The following is a 17259-nucleotide window of genomic DNA, read 5'->3' as shown; positions in this document are numbered from 1 at the left end:
ATTTTAGTTGTATTTTAGTCATCTGTATTGTTTTAGTTTTGGTCTTATTTTTGTAGACTAAAATAGTATTAATTTAGTCGACAAAATTATTATAGTTATAGACGAAATTAACACTGCAATACAGTTAGTAAAAAAAAAAAAAAAAAAAAGTTTTTTAAAAAAGTGTAATAAAAATAAAATAAAAAAATAAATACTTTTTTAATAAAATAAATAGAAAAATTTAAAAGTGCCCCTGTCCCACCATGCTTACGTGTAAGGGCGAACGCATACGTTACTGTCGCAGGCATATGTATATGGTGATTGCACCACACATGTAAGGTATTGTCGCAAACGTCACAGCGAGAGCAATAATTCTAGCACCAGACCTCCTGTGCAACGCTAAACTGGAAACCCGTAAAGGCATTTAAAGCATGGGCTATGGAGAATTTTAAGCACCATAGTTTGCCGCCATTCCACGGGCAGACGCAATTTTGAAGTGTAACATGTTCAGGAATCTATTTACTCAGCGTAACATCATCTTTCATGCAAAAACATTGGGCTAACTTTAGTGTTTTGAAATGACCACCATTTTATTCTATAGGGCCTCTGCTAAAAAAAATATATAAATATTTAATTTTTGGGGGTTCTAAGTAATTTTCTGCCGTGCTTCACCGAAAATGTGACCTACCCCGAAAATAAGACCTACTGTGATTTGCGGGAAGGGCTGCAATATAAGCCCTACCTCGAAAATAAGCCCTAGTTTAAAGTGCTGGTAGAGTGCTGGAATCCACTCTGTTGCAGTGGAGTATAGTGTAGACTGTGTGTGTGTTCGTGCGATCTAATTGTGCCAAGTACCTTCGGAATTGCGCCGCTCTGCGATCAGCTGATCTCCTGCTGCTTTCCTCCTCTCCTCCCAGCTGTCAGCGGGTGATTTTGCCCCCCCCCCCCTGCAGTGCTCGGAGCAAGGAGGAGAGGTCCGGCGGGCTAAGGAAGCGGCGCTCAGCTGATCTCCCCTTCTCCAAGTAGTCAGCGGGGGATCTCGGGCCCTCCTCCCTCTGCAGAGCTCTTGCGGGTCACGGAAGTGCCTAGCGGCGCTAGGGAGGGAGGGACAGGGGGAGAGAAGAGTGCACATGGCATGATAAGACCTACCCTGAAAATAAGCCCTACTGGGTCTTTTGTTACCAAAATTAACAAAAGACCCAGGCTTATTTTCGGGGAAACACGGTAATAAAAAAAAGTAGATTTTTACATGTAGGAGCGAAGTGTCAGATTTGGCCTAGATACGAAGTGCTTAACATGCAGGCTTTCCTTTTTGTAGTAGTAGTAGCGCTCTGCAGTGACTCTGTTTTACTCTTCCTCACATCAAGCCTGTCAGTCAACTCTGATAAACCGAAAAACAGACCCAGCATGTGGATGTTTGATGTTATCAATGCAGTGATTTTACCGGAATTCTAACTGTACTACAGTGTTCATTTTGTAGACTAAAGTATTTTCATCATAGCTATCGTCAGCTGCATGTTTTCAGTGATGAAAATGAAACGGAAGTAAAATTAAAATTAAGTCAATTGACGAAAATTATGATGAATATCAATTTTAATTTTCTAATGAAAACGGAACGAAAATGTGAGGGAGGTTTATCCACCTGAACTTGCGTTTTCCTCTGAACGCCGCCTGTCTGTTAAAGCCCCAGCCCTCTGACGCTTCCGGCAAGCTGTATTGGCTGAGAAACGCAGGCTTCCATCAAACCTTTCCCTTTCTTATGCAGTTCCACATATTACTACATGCATTCAAACCATCTCTTTAGCGCCCTCTGCTGGCCTTTTCTAAATCGGCAACACAATTCCACCCCACTTCCACGCCAATACCAAATCTTCCCAAATCCAATTCCATGCCAATAATAATAGCACAATACAGTTTAAACATGTATTGTACTATTGCACTACCACCTAAGAATAAATAGAGGCTGCTGAAAGAAAAAACAAATGAAGAAAAAGGCTTTTCTTCATTTTTTAATAATATTTAACCACTTGACAACTGGGCACTTAAACCCTCCTCGTGACCAGACCAATTTTCAGCTTTCAGTGCTCTCACACTTTGAATGACAATTACTCAGTCATGTAATACTGTACCCAAATGAATTTTTTGTCCTTTCTTTCATACAAATAGAGCTTTCTTTTGGTGGTATTTGATCACCTCTGGGTTTTTTATTTTTTGCGCTATAAATGAAAAAAGACCGAAAATTTTGAAAAAAAACGCATTTTTCTTTGTTTCTGTGATAAAATTTTGCAAATTAGTAATTTTTCTTCATAAATTTTGGCCACAATTTATAATGCTACATATCTTTGGTAAAAATAACCCAAATTAGTGGATATTATTTGGTCTTTGTGAAAGTTAGAGAGTCTACAAGTTATGGTGCAAATCATAAAAAATTGATCACACCTGAAGTACTGACGGCCTATCTCATTTCTTGTGACCCGAACAAGTCAGGAAAGTACAAACACCCCCCAAATGACCCCTTTTTTGAAAGTAGACATTCCAAGGTATTTAGTAAGGTGCATGGTGAGGTTTTTGATGTTGTCATTTTTTCCCAAAATTCTTTGCAAAATGAAGATTCCCCCCCCCCCCCCCCACAAAATTGTCATTGTATTAGGTTATTTCTCTCACATGGCATGTATATACCACAAATGACACCCCAAAATACATTCTGCTACTCCTCCTGAGTATTACGATACCACGTGTGTGGGACTTTTTCACTGCCTGGCCACATAGAGAGGCCCAACATGCAGGGAGCGCCATCACGTGTTCTAGGAGCATAAATTACACATCGAATTTGTTGACTACCTATTACACTTTTGAAGGCCCTGGAGAACCAGGACAATGACATGTGACACTGACGTGGCACTGATGACAAATGGCACTGATACGTGGCACTGACACTGATGTGGCACTGATGACAGATGGCACTGATGACAGATGGCACTAATACGTGGCACTGATGACAGATGGCACTAATACATGGCACTGATGACAGATGGCACTAATACGTGGCACTGATGACAGATGGCACTAATACATGGCACTGACAGATTGCACTAATACGTGGCACTGATGACACGTGACACTGATGACAGATGGCACTAATATGTGGCACTGATGACACGTGGCGATGATGACAAATGGCACTGATGACAGATGGCACTAATATGTGGCACTGATGACACGTGGCACTAATGAAAGATGGCACTAATACGTGGCACTGATGACAGATGGCACTAATACATGGCACTGATGACAGATGGCACTAATACGTGGCACTGATGACTGATGGCACTGATACGTGGCACTCATGACACTGATGACAGATGGCACTGATACGTGGCACTGATGACACGTGACACTGATGACAGATGGCACTATGTGGCACTGATGACAGATGGCATTTATACGTGGCACTGGGGACAGATGGCAGTGGGGACAGATGGCAGGGACATGACAGCAGGGACAGATGGCAGGACAGAGGGCACTGGGGACAGATGGCACTGGGGACAGATGGCAGGAGCAGATGGCAGGGGCAGATGGCTGGGGCAGATAACTGTGCTGACACTTTTTTTTAGTTTTTTTTTTTTCTGTTTACTCACCGCCGCAGCGGTTCTGCTCTCCCTCCTCACACGCTGTCTCTGTGTGAGGAGGGAGAGCCGGCGATGAGAGAGGATCTCATATGTTTACATATGAGATCCTCTCTCATTGGCAGAGCGATCGCACTGTAAACGGCCGCTGTCATTGCCCGTTTACGGCGATCTGTGACTGGCTGTGTCCGAGGGATATGGCCAGCACAAAACTTCCCCGATGCGCGCCCGCGGGAGCGCGCAACGCGGAAGTAAAAGGGAGGACGTCCAGGGACGCCCTCCCGGCAATTGGAGTCCGCGCTGTAGCCGTCTTTCGGCTATAGCGCGGACGCCTAGTGGTTATTGGTTATAATATATTCAGTTAATATGTGCAATTGCATTACAGCCAATAGAGTTTACAGTTTATTTTATTGTTATTATATTTTAACCACTTGACCTCTGGAAGATTTACCCCCCTTCAAGCGGAGTTCCACCCTAAAGTGGAACTTCCGCTCATCAGATTCCCCCCCCCCTCCGATGCCTCAATTGGCACCTTTCAGGGGGGAGGGGGGTGCAGATACCTGTATAATACAGGTATCTGCACCCACTTCCGGGAATAGCTAGCCGCAAATGCCACGCTCCCCCCCCCCCCGTGGTGTTCTGGGAAACACACGGTTCCCACAACACAACGGGGACTAATGTAGACGCGCAGCGCGACTCGCGCATGCGCAGTTGGGAACCGGGCAGTGAAGCTGCAACGCTTCACTTCCTGATTCCCTGACCGAGGATGGCGGTGGGGGCAGCCGAGAGACGAGCGATCGATCGGCTTTGGCTGCCGACATCGCTGGACCCTGGGACAGGTAAGTGTCAATTTATTAAAAGTCAGCAGCTGCAGTATTTGTAGCTACTGGCTTTTAATATTTTTTGTTTAAGGTGGAGCTCCGCTTTCATGACCAGGACATTTTTGGCTATACGGCACTGCGTTACTTTAACTGACAATTACGCGGTCATGCAACGCTGTACCCAAATTAAATTGATATAATTCCCCCCCACAAACACAAATAGCGCTTTCTTTTGGTGATATTTGATCACCACTGGATTTTTTATATTTTGTCTCAACAAAAAAAGACCGTCAATTTTGAAAAAAAAAACAATATTTTTTACTTTCTGTTATAAAACATAAAAAAAAAAAAAAAAGTTTCTTCGTAAATTTAGGCCATTATGTATTTTTTTATTACATATTTTTGGTAACAAAAATCCCAATAAGCATATATTGATTGTTTTGCGCAAAAGTTATAGAATCTACAAACTATGGGATATATACTGGAATTTTTTTTTTTTACACTAGTAATGGCGGGCGATCAGCGATTTGTAGCGGGACTTTAATATTGCAGCGGACAGTCTGACACTAACTTACACTTTTGACACTTTTTAGGGGACCAGTGACACTAATACAGTGATCAGTGCTAAAAATATGCACTGTCACTACTAATGACACTGGCTGGGAAGGGGTTAAACATCTAGGGCGATCAAAGGGTTAAATGTGTGCCTAACCAGTGATTTTGTGTTTACTATGTGAGGTGCTTTACTAAGGGATGTGCTGGTTTTTGTTCACTGCATTACAGGGAAACAAAATCCAGTACATCCCCACTGACAGGGCCGCTGGCACCCGCTGATCGGCGAGGAAAAAGACAGAACAGAGCCCATGTAAACAATGCAGAGCTCTGTTCTGTCTTTCTCCTCACCGATCAGCGGGTGCCGGCGGTCATTCATTGGCCGACTCCCGCTGATCGACTTCCGCTTCCCCTACCTGGAAGTGCCGGATCACATACTAGGTATGTGATCCGGCACAGGAGAGCCACTCTGCCGCCGTATAACAGTGTTATGTGGTCAGCAAGTGGTTAAACATGTATTTTACTATTGCACTACCACATAAGAATAAATAAGGGGCATCTACTAAGCTGCTGAAAAACTAAATAAATAAGAAAAAGCCTTTTTTTTCTTAGGCTCCATGTACACTGGACGTTAAAATAACGTTATAAAAACGCCAATAGCTTTGCAATGAGTCTTTCAAAATTTTTTATGTTTTTGTAACAGCGTTTATCGGCGTTTTTTAGCATTTTTCCGCGTTTTTTTTTTTTTTTTAAGAAAAACGTTAAAAAACGATGGTGAGCCACGTTTTTGAGCGTTTACCAATGTTTATCAGCGTTTATGCGCATTTAACATTTTTAAACATTTTTTGTGGTCAGAAAAACAGCTCATGAATGCGATTTTAGGGTATTCAGACAACAGCCCATTAGCTCTACTGCTGATAAACCTCCAAAAACGTCCATGTGTGCATGGACACATAGGATAACATAGAGGAGAGTTTATGGGCTGTTAAAAAAATCGCCCAAACTCCCAAAAACGGCCGTTTATAAGCTTCAGTGTGCATGGAGCCTTAATATTTATTGTTGGTAATGTATTCAGGTAATATGTGCAATAGCATTACAGCCTACAGACTATACAGTTTTTTTTTCTTATATTTTAAAGTCGCACTTCTGTTTGTCAAAAAGCAATATTTTTTTTTTTTTTTTTTATCAAACTTGTTTTGTATGTATAAAGACGTTATATATCACAACGGCTAAATCTGTGTCTGCAGTGCATGTTCAAACAGTTGTAAAGCCTTAAAGAGATTGTAAAGTCTTGTTTAAAAAAAAAATGAAAAAAATAATCAAGATGTTATACTTACCTGCTCTGTGTAGTGGTTTTGCACAGAGCAGCCCGGATCCTCCTCTTCTCGCGTCCCTCTTCGCTGCTCCTGGCCCCTCCCTCCTGTCGAGAGCCCCCACAGCAAGCAGCTTGATATGGGGGCACCCAAGCGAGCTGCAGCTCTGTGTGTCCATTCAGATACGAAGCTGCCATTCTGCTCGGCCCCCTCCCTCTCCTGATTGGCTAACTGACTTTGATTGACAGCCACGGGAGCCAATGTCGCCGCTGCTGTGTCTCAGCCAATCAGGAGGGACAGTCTCGGACAATTGAGGGACTCATGGACATCGCTGGACAGAGGTGGGGCTCAGGTAAGTAATTAGGGGGTTGCAGGGGAGGCTGCTACACACAGAAGGTTTTTTTATCTTAATGCATAGAATGCATTGAGATAAAAAACCTTCTGCCTTTACAACTCCTTTAAGGTTTTTGACTTTAATGCATTCTATGTCTGTGTCCAGTGTGCTCCTGTTCCACATCTATTCATTCCATGCATGTGCTTCCACTGTGGAGACACTTATAAATTTGTAGTGTTAGGACTGCAAGCAACACAGGGTGCCGTGATGAGGCCTTGCAGCTTTCACATGCGTTTGCAAATGTGTGCTAACTAAACCCCTGCTTTTAACTGACGGTTAGACAGTGAGTATGGGTGTAATATTCCTGCTGGGGGAGTATGGGTGTAATATTCCTGCTGGGGGAGTATGGGTGTAATATTCCTGCTGGGAAGAGTATGGGTGTAATATTCCTGCTGGGGGGGTATGGGTGTAATATTCCTGTGGGGGGGGGGGGGGGGGGCGGTGGTATGGGTGTAATATTCCTGCTTGGGGGGAGTATGGGTGTAATATTCCTGCTTGGGGGGGTATGGGTGTAATATTACTGCTTGGGGGGTATGGGTGTAATATTCCTGCTGGAGGGAGTATGGGTGTAATATTCCTGCTGGGGGGGGGTATGGGTGTAATATTCCTGCTGGAGGGAGTATGGGTATAATATTCCTGCTGGGGGGAGTATGGGTGTAATAATCCTGCTGGGGGGGGGGGGGGTATGGGTGTAATATTCCTGCTGGGGGGTATGGGTGTAATATTCCTGCTGGGGGAGTATGGGTGTAATATTACTGCTTGGGGGGTATGGGTGTAATATTCCTGCTGGAGGGAGTATGGGTGTAATATTCCTGCTGGGGCGGTATGGGTGTAATATTCCTGCTGGGGGAGTATGGGTGTAATATTCCTGCTGGAGGGAGTATGGGTGTAATATTCCTGCTGGGGGGAGTATGGGTGTAATATTCCTGCTGGGGGGAGTATGGGTGTAATATTCCTGCTGGGGGGAGTATGGGTGTAATATTCCTGCTGGGGTGTGTGTGGATGTAATATTCCTGCTGGGGGGAGTATGGGTGTAATATTCCTGCTGGGGGGAATATGGGTGTAATATTCCTGCTGGAGGGAGTATAGGTGTAATATTCCTGCTGGGGGGAGTATGGATGTAATATTCCTGCTGGGGGGAATATGAGTGTAATATTTCTGCTGAAGTCGATATGGGTGTAATATTCCTGCTGGGGGGAGTATGGGTGTAATATTCCTGCTGGGGGAGTATGGGTGTAATATTCCTGCTGGAGGGAGTATGGGTGTAATATTCCTGCTGGGGGGGGGGGGTTATGGGTGTAATATTCCTGCTGGGAGGGGAGTATGGGTGTAATATTCCTGCTGGGGGGGGAGCATGGGTGTAATATTCCTGCTGGGGGGGAGCATGGGTGTAATATTCCTGCTGGGGGGAGTATGGGTGTAATATTCCTGCTGGGGGGGAGTATGGGTGTAATATTCCTGCGGGGGGGGGGGGAAGTATGGGTGTAATATTCCTGCTGGGGGGAGTATGGGTGTAATATTCCTGCTGGGAAGAGTATGGGTGTAATAATCCTGCTGGGGGGGGGGGGGGGTTTGGGTGTAATAATCCTGCTGGGGGAGTATTGGTGTAATATTCCCGCTGGGGGGTATAGGTATAATATTCCTGCTGGGGGAGTATGGGTGTAACATCCCTACTGGGGGGTATGGGTGTAATATTCCTGCTGGGGGGAGTATGGGTGTAATATTCCTGCTGGGGGGAGTATGGGTGTAATATTCCTGCTGGGGGGAATATAGGTGTAATATTTCTGCTGAAGTCGATATGGGTGTAATATTCCTGCTGGGGGGAGTATGGGTGTAATATTTCTGCTGGGGGGAGTATGGGTGTAATATTCCTGCTGGGGGGTATGGGTGTAATATTCCTGCTGGGGGGAGTATGGGTGTAATATTTCTGCTGGGGGGAGTATGGGTGTAATATTCCTGCTGGGGGGTATGGGTGTAATATTCCTGCTGGGGGGAGTATGGGTGTAATATTCCCGCTGGGGGGGTATGGGTGTAATTTTCCTGCTGGGGGGAGTATGGGTGTAATATTCCTGCTGGGGGGGGGGGTATGGGTGTAATATTCCTGCTGGGGGGGAGTATGGGTGTAATATTCCTGCTGGGGGGGGAGCATGGGTGTAATATTCCTGCTGGGGGGGAGCATGGGTGTAATATTCCTGCTGGGGGGAGTATGGGTGTAATATTCCTGCGGGGGGGGGGGGAGTATGGGTGTAATATTCCTGCTGGGGGGAATATGGGTGTAATATTCCTGCTGGGAAGAGTATGGGTGTAATAATCCTGCTGGGGGGGGGGGGGGTATGGGTGTAATAATCCTGCTGGGGGAGTATTGGTGTAATATTCCTGCTGGGGGGGTATGGGTGTAATATCCCTGCTGGGGGGTATGGGTGTAATATTCCTGCTGGGGGGAGTATGGGTGTAATATTCCTGCTGGGGGGAGTATGGGTGTAATATTCCTGCTGGGGGGAATATGAGTGTAATATTTCTGCTGAAGTCGATATGGGTGTAATATTCCTGCTGCGGGGAGTATGGGTGTAATATTCCTGCTGGGGGGGTATGGGTGTAATATTCCTGCTGGGGGGAGTATGGGTGTAATATTCCCGCTGGGGGGGTATGGGTGTAATTTTCCTGCTGGGGGGAGTATGGGTGTAATATTCCTGCTGGGGGGGAAGGGGGGAATTGGGTGTAATATTCTTGCTGGGGGGGAGTATGGGTGTAATATTCCTGCTGGGGGGGTATGGGTGTAATATTCCTTCTGGGGGGTATTAGTGTAATATTCATGTTGGGGGGTATAGGTGTAATATTCATGTTGGGGGTATGGGTGAAATATTTCTGCTGGGGGGTATGGGTGTAATATTCCTGCTGGGGGGGGGGGGGGGTATGGGTGTAATATTCCTGCTGGGGGGAGTATGGGTGTAATATTCCTGCTGGGGGGGGTATAGGTGTAATATTCCTGCTGGGGGGGAGTATGGGTGTAATATTCCTGCTGGAGGGAGGGGGTATGGGTGTAATATTTCTGCTGGGGGGAGTATGGGTGTAATATTCCTGCTGGGGGGGTATGGGTGTAATATTCCTGCGGGGGGGGGTATGGGTGTAATGTTCATGTTGGGGGGTTTGGGTGTAATATTCCTGCTGGGGGTGTATGGGTGTAATATTCCTGCTGGGGGGGGTATGTGTGTAATATTCCTGCTGGGGGGTATGGGTGTAATATTCCTCCTGGGGGGAGTATGGGTGTAATATTCCTGCTGGGGGGAGTATGGGTGTAATATTCCTGCTGGGGGGGTATGGGTGTAATATTCCTGTGGGGGGGAGTATGGGTGTAATATTCCTGCGGGGGGGGGGGAGTATGGGTGTAATATTCCTGCGGGGGGGGGAGTATGGGTGTAATATTCCTGCTGGGGGGAGTATGGGTGTAATATTCCTGCTGGGGGGAGTATGGGTGTAATATTCCTGCTGGGGGGAGTATGGGTGTAATATTCCTGCTGGGGGGGGTATGGGTGTAATATTCCTGTGGGGGGGGGGAGTATGGGTGTAATGTTCATGTTGGGGGGGTATGGGTGTAATGTTCATGTTGGGGGGGTATGTGTGTAATATTCCTGCTGGGGGGGCTATGGGTGTAATATTCCTGCTGGGGGGGCTATGGGTGTAATATTCCTGCTGGGGGGGGTATGGGTGTAATATTCCTGCTGGGGGGAGTATGGGTGTAATATTCCTGCTGGAGGGAGTATGGGTGTAATATTCCTGCTTGGGGGGGGGGTTATGGGTGCAATATTCCTGCTGGGGGGGTATGGGTGTAATATTCCTGCTGGGGGGAGTATGGGTGTAATATTCATGTTGAAGGGGACGTCTGTGCAGGAAGTTCTTGTTGTATGATGGACACGGCGAGGATCTGTTCACACCTAGGTGTTCTGGATTCCCGAATCGCCGCAAATCATGGCATACGCTTGCGATCCTTTTACTTTTAATATCACCCCAACCGAGGCGTGTAATATTCCTGCTGGGGGGAGTATGGGTGTAATATTCCTGCTGGGGGGGTATGGGTGTAATATTCCTGTGGGGGGGGGATGGGTGTAATGTTCATGTTGGGGGGGGGGGGGTTGGGTGTAATATTCCTGCTGGGGGTGTATGGGTGTAATATTCCTGCTGGGCGGGTATGTGTGTAATATTCCTGCTGGGGGGGTATGTGTGTAATATTCCTGCTGGGGGGTATGGGTGTAATATTCCTGCTGGGGGGAGTGTGGGTGTAATATTCCTGCTGGGGGGAGTATGGGTGTAATATTCCTGCTGGGGGGAGTATGGGTGTAATATTTCTGCTGAAGTCGATATGGGTGTAATATTCCTGCTGGGGGGAGTATGGGTGTAATATTCCTGCTGGGGGGGTATGGGTGTAATATTCCTGTGGGGGGGGGGGGATGGGTGTAATGTTCATGTTGGGGGGGGGTTGGGTGTAATATTCCTGCTGGGGGGAGTATGGGTGTTATATTCCTGCTGGGGGGGAGTATGGGTGTTATATTCCTGCTGGGGGGGAGTATGGGTGTAATATTCCTGCTGGGGGGGAGTATGGGTGTAATATTCCAGCTGGGAAGAGTATGGGTGTAATAATCCTGCTGGGGGGGGGGGGGGGTATGGGTGTAATAATCCTACTGGGGGAGTATTGGTGTAATATTCCTGCTGGGGGGGTATGGGTGTAATATTCCTGCTGGGGGAGTATGGGTGTAATATTCCTGCTGGGGGAGTATGGGTGTAATATTCCTGCTGGAGGGAGTATGGGTGTAATATTCCTGCTGGGGGGAGTATGTGTGTAATATTCCTGCTGGGGGGAGTATAGGTGTAATATTCCTGCTGGGGGGAGTATGGGTTTAATATTCCTGTTGGGGGGAGTATGGGTGTAATATTCCTGCTGGGGGGGATATAGGTGTAATATTCCTGCTGGGGGGAATATGGGTGTAATATTCCTGCTGGAGGGAGTATGGATGTAATATTCCTACTTGGGGGGGTATGGGTGTAATATTCCTGCTGGGGGGAGTATGGGTGTAATATTCCTGCTGGGGGGAGTATGGTTATAATATTCCTACTTGGGGGGGTATGGGTGTAATATTCCTGCTGGGGGGAGTATGGGTGTAATATTCCCGCTGGGGGAGTATGGGTGTAATATTCCTGCTGGGGGGGAGCATGGGTATAATTTTCCTGCTGGGGGGAGTATGGGTGTAATATTCATGCTGGGGGGGGGGGTATGGGTGTAATATTCTTGCTGGGGGGAGTATGGGTGTAATATTCCTGCTAGGGGGGGGGGGTATGGGTGTAATATTCCTGTGGGGGGGAGTATGGGTGTAATATTCCTGCTGGGGGGCGTATGGGTGTAATATTCCTGCTGGGGGGGTATGGGTGTAATATTCCTGTGGGGGGGGAGTATGGGTGTAATATTCCTGCGGGGGGGGGGGGAGTATGGGTGTAATATTCCTGTGGGGGGGAGTATGGGTGTAATATTCCTGCGGGGGGGGGAGTATGGGTGTAATATTCCTGCTGGGGGGAGTATGGGTGTAATATTCCTGCTGGGGGGAGTATGGGTGTAATATTCCTGCTGCGCGGGGGTATGGGTGTAATATTCCTGTGAGGGGGAGTATGGGTGTAATATTCCTGCGGGGGGGGGGGGAGTATGGGTGTAATATTCCTGTGGGGGGGAGTATGGGTGTAATATTCCTGCGGGGGGGGGGGGGAGTATGGGTGTAATATTCCTGCTGGGGGGGGGGTATGGGTGTAATATTCCTGTGGGGGGGAGTATGGGTGTAATATTCCAGCGGGGGGGGGGAGTATTGGTGTAATGTTCATGTTGGGGGGGTATGGGTGTAATATTCATGTTGGGGGGGTATGTGTGTAATATTCCTGCTGGGGGGAGTATGGGTGTAATATTCCTGCTGGGGGGGAGTATGGGTGTAATATTCCTGCTGGGGGGGTATGGGTGTAATATTCCTGTGGGGGGGAGTATGGGTGTAATATTCATGTTGAAGGGGACGTCTGTGCAGGAAGTTCTTGTATGATGGACACGGTGAGGATCTGTTCACACCTAGGTGTTCTGGATTCCCGAATCGCCGCAAATCGTGGCATACGCTTGCGATCCTTTTACTTTTAATATCACCCCAACCGAGGCGTGTAATATTCCTGCTGGGGGGAGTATGGGTGTAATATTCCTGCTGGGGGGGTATGGGTGTAATATTCCTGTGGGGGGGGGGGGGGTTTGGGTGTAATATTCCTGCTGGGGGTGTGTGGGTGTAATATTCCTTCTGGGGGGGTATGGGTGTAATATTCCTGCTGGGGGGAGTATGGGTGTAATATTCCTGCTGGGAGGGAGTATGGGTGTAATATTCCTGCTGGGGGGGGGGGTTATGGGTATAATATTCCTGCTGGGGGGAGTATGGGTGTAATATTCCTGCTGGGGGGGGGGTTATGGGTATAATATTCCTGCTGGGGGGTATGGGTGTAATATTCCTGCTGGGGGGGTATGGGTGTAATATTCATGTTGAAGGGGACGTCTGTGCAGGAAGTTCTTGTTGTATGATGGACACGGCGAGGATCTGTTCACACCTAGGTGTTCTGGATTCTCGAATCGCCGCAAATCGCGGCACACGCTTGCGATCCTTTTACTTTTAATATCACCCCAACCGAGGCATGTAATATTCCTGCTGGGGGGAATATGGGTGTAATATTCCTGCTGGGGGGGTATGGGTGTAATATTCCTGCGGGGGGGGGGCGTATGGGTGTAATGTTCATGTTGGGGGGGTTTGGGTGTAATATTCATGTTGGGGGGTTTGGATGTAATATTCCTGCTGGAGGTGTATGGGTGTAATATTCCTGCTGGGGGGGGTATGGGTGTAATATTCCTGCGGGGGGGAGTATGGGTGTAATATTCCTGCGGTGGGGGAGTATGGGTGTAATGTTCATGTTGGGGGGGTTTGGGTGTAATATTCATGTTGGGGGGTTTGGGTGTAATATTCCTGCTGGAGGTGTATGGGTGTAATATTCCTGCTGGGGGGGTATGGGTGTAATATTCCTGCTGGGGGGAGTATGGGTGTAATATTCCTGCTGGGGGGAGTATGGGTGTAATATTCCTGCTGGGGGGGGGGGGTATGGGTGTAATATTCCTGTGGGGGGGGGGGTATGGGTGTAATGTTCATGTTTGGGGGGGTATGGGTGTAATATTCATGTTGGGGGGGTATGTGTGTAATATTCCTGCTGGGGGGGTATGGGTGTAATATTCCTACTGGGGGGAGTATGGGTGTAATATTCCTGCTGGGGGGAGTATGGGTGTAATATTCCTGCTGGGGGGGGGTTATGGGTATAATATTCCTGCTGGGGGGGTATGGGTGTAATATTCATGTTGAAGGGGACGTTTGTGCAGGAAGTTCTTGTATGATGGACACGGCGAGGATCTGTTCACACCTAGGTGTTCTGGATTCCCGAATCGCCGCAAATCGCGGCACACGCTTGCGATCCTTTTACTTTTAATATCACCCCAACCGAGGTGTGTAATATTCCTGCTGGGGGGAGTATGGGTGTAATATTCCTGCTGGGGGGGTATGGGTGTAATATTCCTGCGGGGGGGGGGGTATGGGTGTAATGTTCATGTTGAGGGGGTTTGGGTGTAATATTAATGTTGGGAGGTTTGGGTGTAATATTCCTGCTGGGGGTGTATGGGTGTAATATTCCTGCTAGGGGAGTATGGGTGTAATATTCCTGCTGGGGGAGTATGGGTGTAATATTCCTGCTGGGGGAGTATAGGTGTAATATTCCTGCTGGGGGGAGTATGGGTGTAATATTCCTGCTGGGGGGAGTATAGGTGTAATATTCCTGCTGGGGGGAGTATGGGTGTAATATTCCTGCTGGGGGGGGGGGTTATGGGTGTAATATTCCTGCTGGGGGGGGGTATGGGTGAAATATTCCTGTGGGGGGGGGAGTATGGGTGTAATATTCCTGCGGGGGGGGGAGTATGGGTGTAATGTTCATGTTGGGGGGGTATGTGTGTAATGTTCATGTTGGGGGTGATATGGGTGTAATATTCATGTTGGGGGGGGTATGTGTGTAATATTCCTGCTGGGGGGGTATGGGTGTAATATTCCTGCTGGGGGAAGTATGGGTGTAATATTCCTGCTAGGGGGGGGTTCTGGGTATAATATTCCTGCTGGGGGGGTATGGGTGTAATATTCCTGCTGGGGGGGTATGGGTGTAATATTCCTGTGGGGGGAAGTATGGGTGTATTATTCCTGCTGGGGGGAGTATGGGTGTAATATTCCTGCTGGGGGGGTATGGGTGTAATATTCCTGCGGGGGGGGGGGGGGGTATGGGTGTAATGTTCATGTTGAGGGGGTTTGGGTGTAATATTAATGTTGGGAGGTTTGGGTGTAATATTCCTGCTGGGGGTGTATGGGTGTAATATTCCTGCTGGGGGAGTATGGGAGTAATATTCCTGCTGGGGGAGTATAGGTGTAATATTCCTGCTGGGGGGAGTATGGGTGTAATATTCCTGCTGGGGGGAGTATAGGTGTAATATTCCTGCTGGGGGGAGTATGGGTGTAATATTCCTGCTGGGGGGGGGGGGTTATGGGTGTAATATTCCTGCTGGGGGGGGGGTATGGGTGAAATATTCCTGTGGGGGGGGAGTATGGGTGTAATATTCCTGCGGGGGGGGAGTATGGGTGTAATGTTCATGTTGGGGGGGTATGTGTGTAATGTTCATGTTGGGGGTGATATGGGTGTAATATTCATGTTGGGGGGGGTATGTGTGTAATATTCCTGCTGGGGGGGTATGTGTGTAATATTCCTGCTGGGGGGGTATGGGTGTAATATTCCTGCTGGGGGAAGTATGGGTGTAATATTCCTGCTAGGGGGGGGTTCTGGGTATAATATTCCTGCTGGGGGGGTATGGGTGTAATATTCCTGCTGGGGGGGTATGGGTGTAATATTCCTGTGGGGGGAAGTATGGGTGTATTATTCCTGCTGGGGGGAGTATGGGTGTAATATTCCTGCTGGGGGGGTATGGGTGTAATATTCCTGCGGGGGGGGGGGGGGTATGGGTGTAATGTTCATGTTGAGGGGGTTTGGGTGTAATATTAATGTTGGGAGGTTTGGGTGTAATATTCCTGCTGGGGGTGTATGGGTGTAATATTCCTGCTGGGGGAGTATGGGTGTAATATTCCTGCTGGGGGGAGTATAGGTGTAATATTCCTGCTGGGGGGAGTATGGGTGTAATATTCCTGCTGGGGGGAGTATAGGTGTAATATTCCTGCTGGGGGGAGTATGGGTGTAATATTCCTGCTGGGGGGGGGGGTTATGGGTGTAATATTCCTGCTGGGGGGGGGGTATGGGTGAAATATTCCTGTGGGGGGGGGAGTATGGGTGTAATATTCCTGCGGGGGGGGGAGTATGGGTGTAATGTTCATGTTGGGGGGGTATGTGTGTAATGTTCATGTTGGGGGTGATATGGGTGTAATATTCATGTTGGGGGGGTATGTGTGTAATATTCCTGCTGGGGGGGTATGGGTGTAATATTCCTGCTGGGGGGGTATGGGTGTAATATTCCTGCTGGGGGAGTATGGGTGTAATATTCCTGCTAGGGGGGGGTTCTGGGTATAATATTCCTGCTGGGGGGGTATGGGTGTAATATTCCTGCTGGGGGGGTATGGGTGTAATATTCCTGTGGGGGGAAGTATGGGTGTATTATTCCTGCTGGGGGGAGTATGGGTGTAATATTCATGTTGAAGGGGACGTCTGCGCAGGAAGTTCTTGTTGTATGATGGACACGGCGAGGATCTGTTCACACCTAGGTGTTCTGGATTCCCGAATCGCCGCAAATCGCGGCACATGCTTGCGATCCTTTTACTTTTAATATCACCCCAACTGAGGCGTGATTTTTTCCGCGATTGTCGCCTGATAAATCGCAGGACTGCTTTTGGGAAACAGGCGTCCCGCGATTTTGTTTGTGTGATTTGTCAGGTGACAATATTGTCCCATGTTGGGGTGCCATTGAAAAGATCACAATCGGGAATCAAAGTAATTCCGCCCGCGATCCAGAACACCTAGGTGTGATCGCAGCCTAAGCGTCTTCTATCAGTTGCTGAGTTCACCTTCTGGGGGATTCTGGGGGAACATTTTCTTCCTCAAACATTCCACACATTCGCTTTATTCTTTATTCCACCGCTAATATATACTCCCCGTTGACCTTGTATAGTGCTTTTCTCTCTGAGGACTCCAAGTATTGGAGATGGCGTTGGCCGGGAATCGAACCCGGGTCAGCTGTTTGAAAGGCAGCTATGCTCACCACTGCACCACCAACGCAAGGTAGCATGTCTTTGTAGTGTGGGAGGAAACCGGAGTACCCGGAGGAAACCCACGCAAGCACAGGGAAAACATGCAAACTCCATGCAGATAGTTTCCTGGTCAGGATTTGAACCATGGACCCTAGTGCTGCAAGGCTAACCCCTAAGCCTCTGTGCTGCCCGTATGCGGCCTCTGTTCTCTAAGGTCCGCCCCCGCTGAGCTGAGTACAT

General features: G+C 48.1%; 1 long non-coding RNA gene and 1 other non-coding gene across 4 annotated transcripts in view; one reads left to right on the top strand and one right to left on the bottom strand.

Moving 5' to 3' along the window:
- Positions 1-17259, top strand: part of LOC141114002 (uncharacterized) — a 122173-nt gene that overhangs the window by 17253 nt on the left and 87661 nt on the right. The gene's annotated exons all lie outside the window — the stretch shown is intronic.
- Positions 16976-17047, bottom strand: TRNAE-UUC (transfer RNA glutamic acid (anticodon UUC)). The gene has a single exon. It is a non-coding gene; the product is annotated as a tRNA-Glu (tRNA).

The sequence above is a fragment of the Aquarana catesbeiana genome, linkage group LG12 (assembly GCF_042186555.1).
Source record: "Aquarana catesbeiana isolate 2022-GZ linkage group LG12, ASM4218655v1, whole genome shotgun sequence".
Classification (NCBI taxonomy): domain Eukaryota; kingdom Metazoa; phylum Chordata; class Amphibia; order Anura; family Ranidae; genus Aquarana; species Aquarana catesbeiana.
The sequence above is the reverse complement of the archived record's forward strand: the minus strand, read 5'-3'. Positions and strand labels throughout refer to the sequence as shown.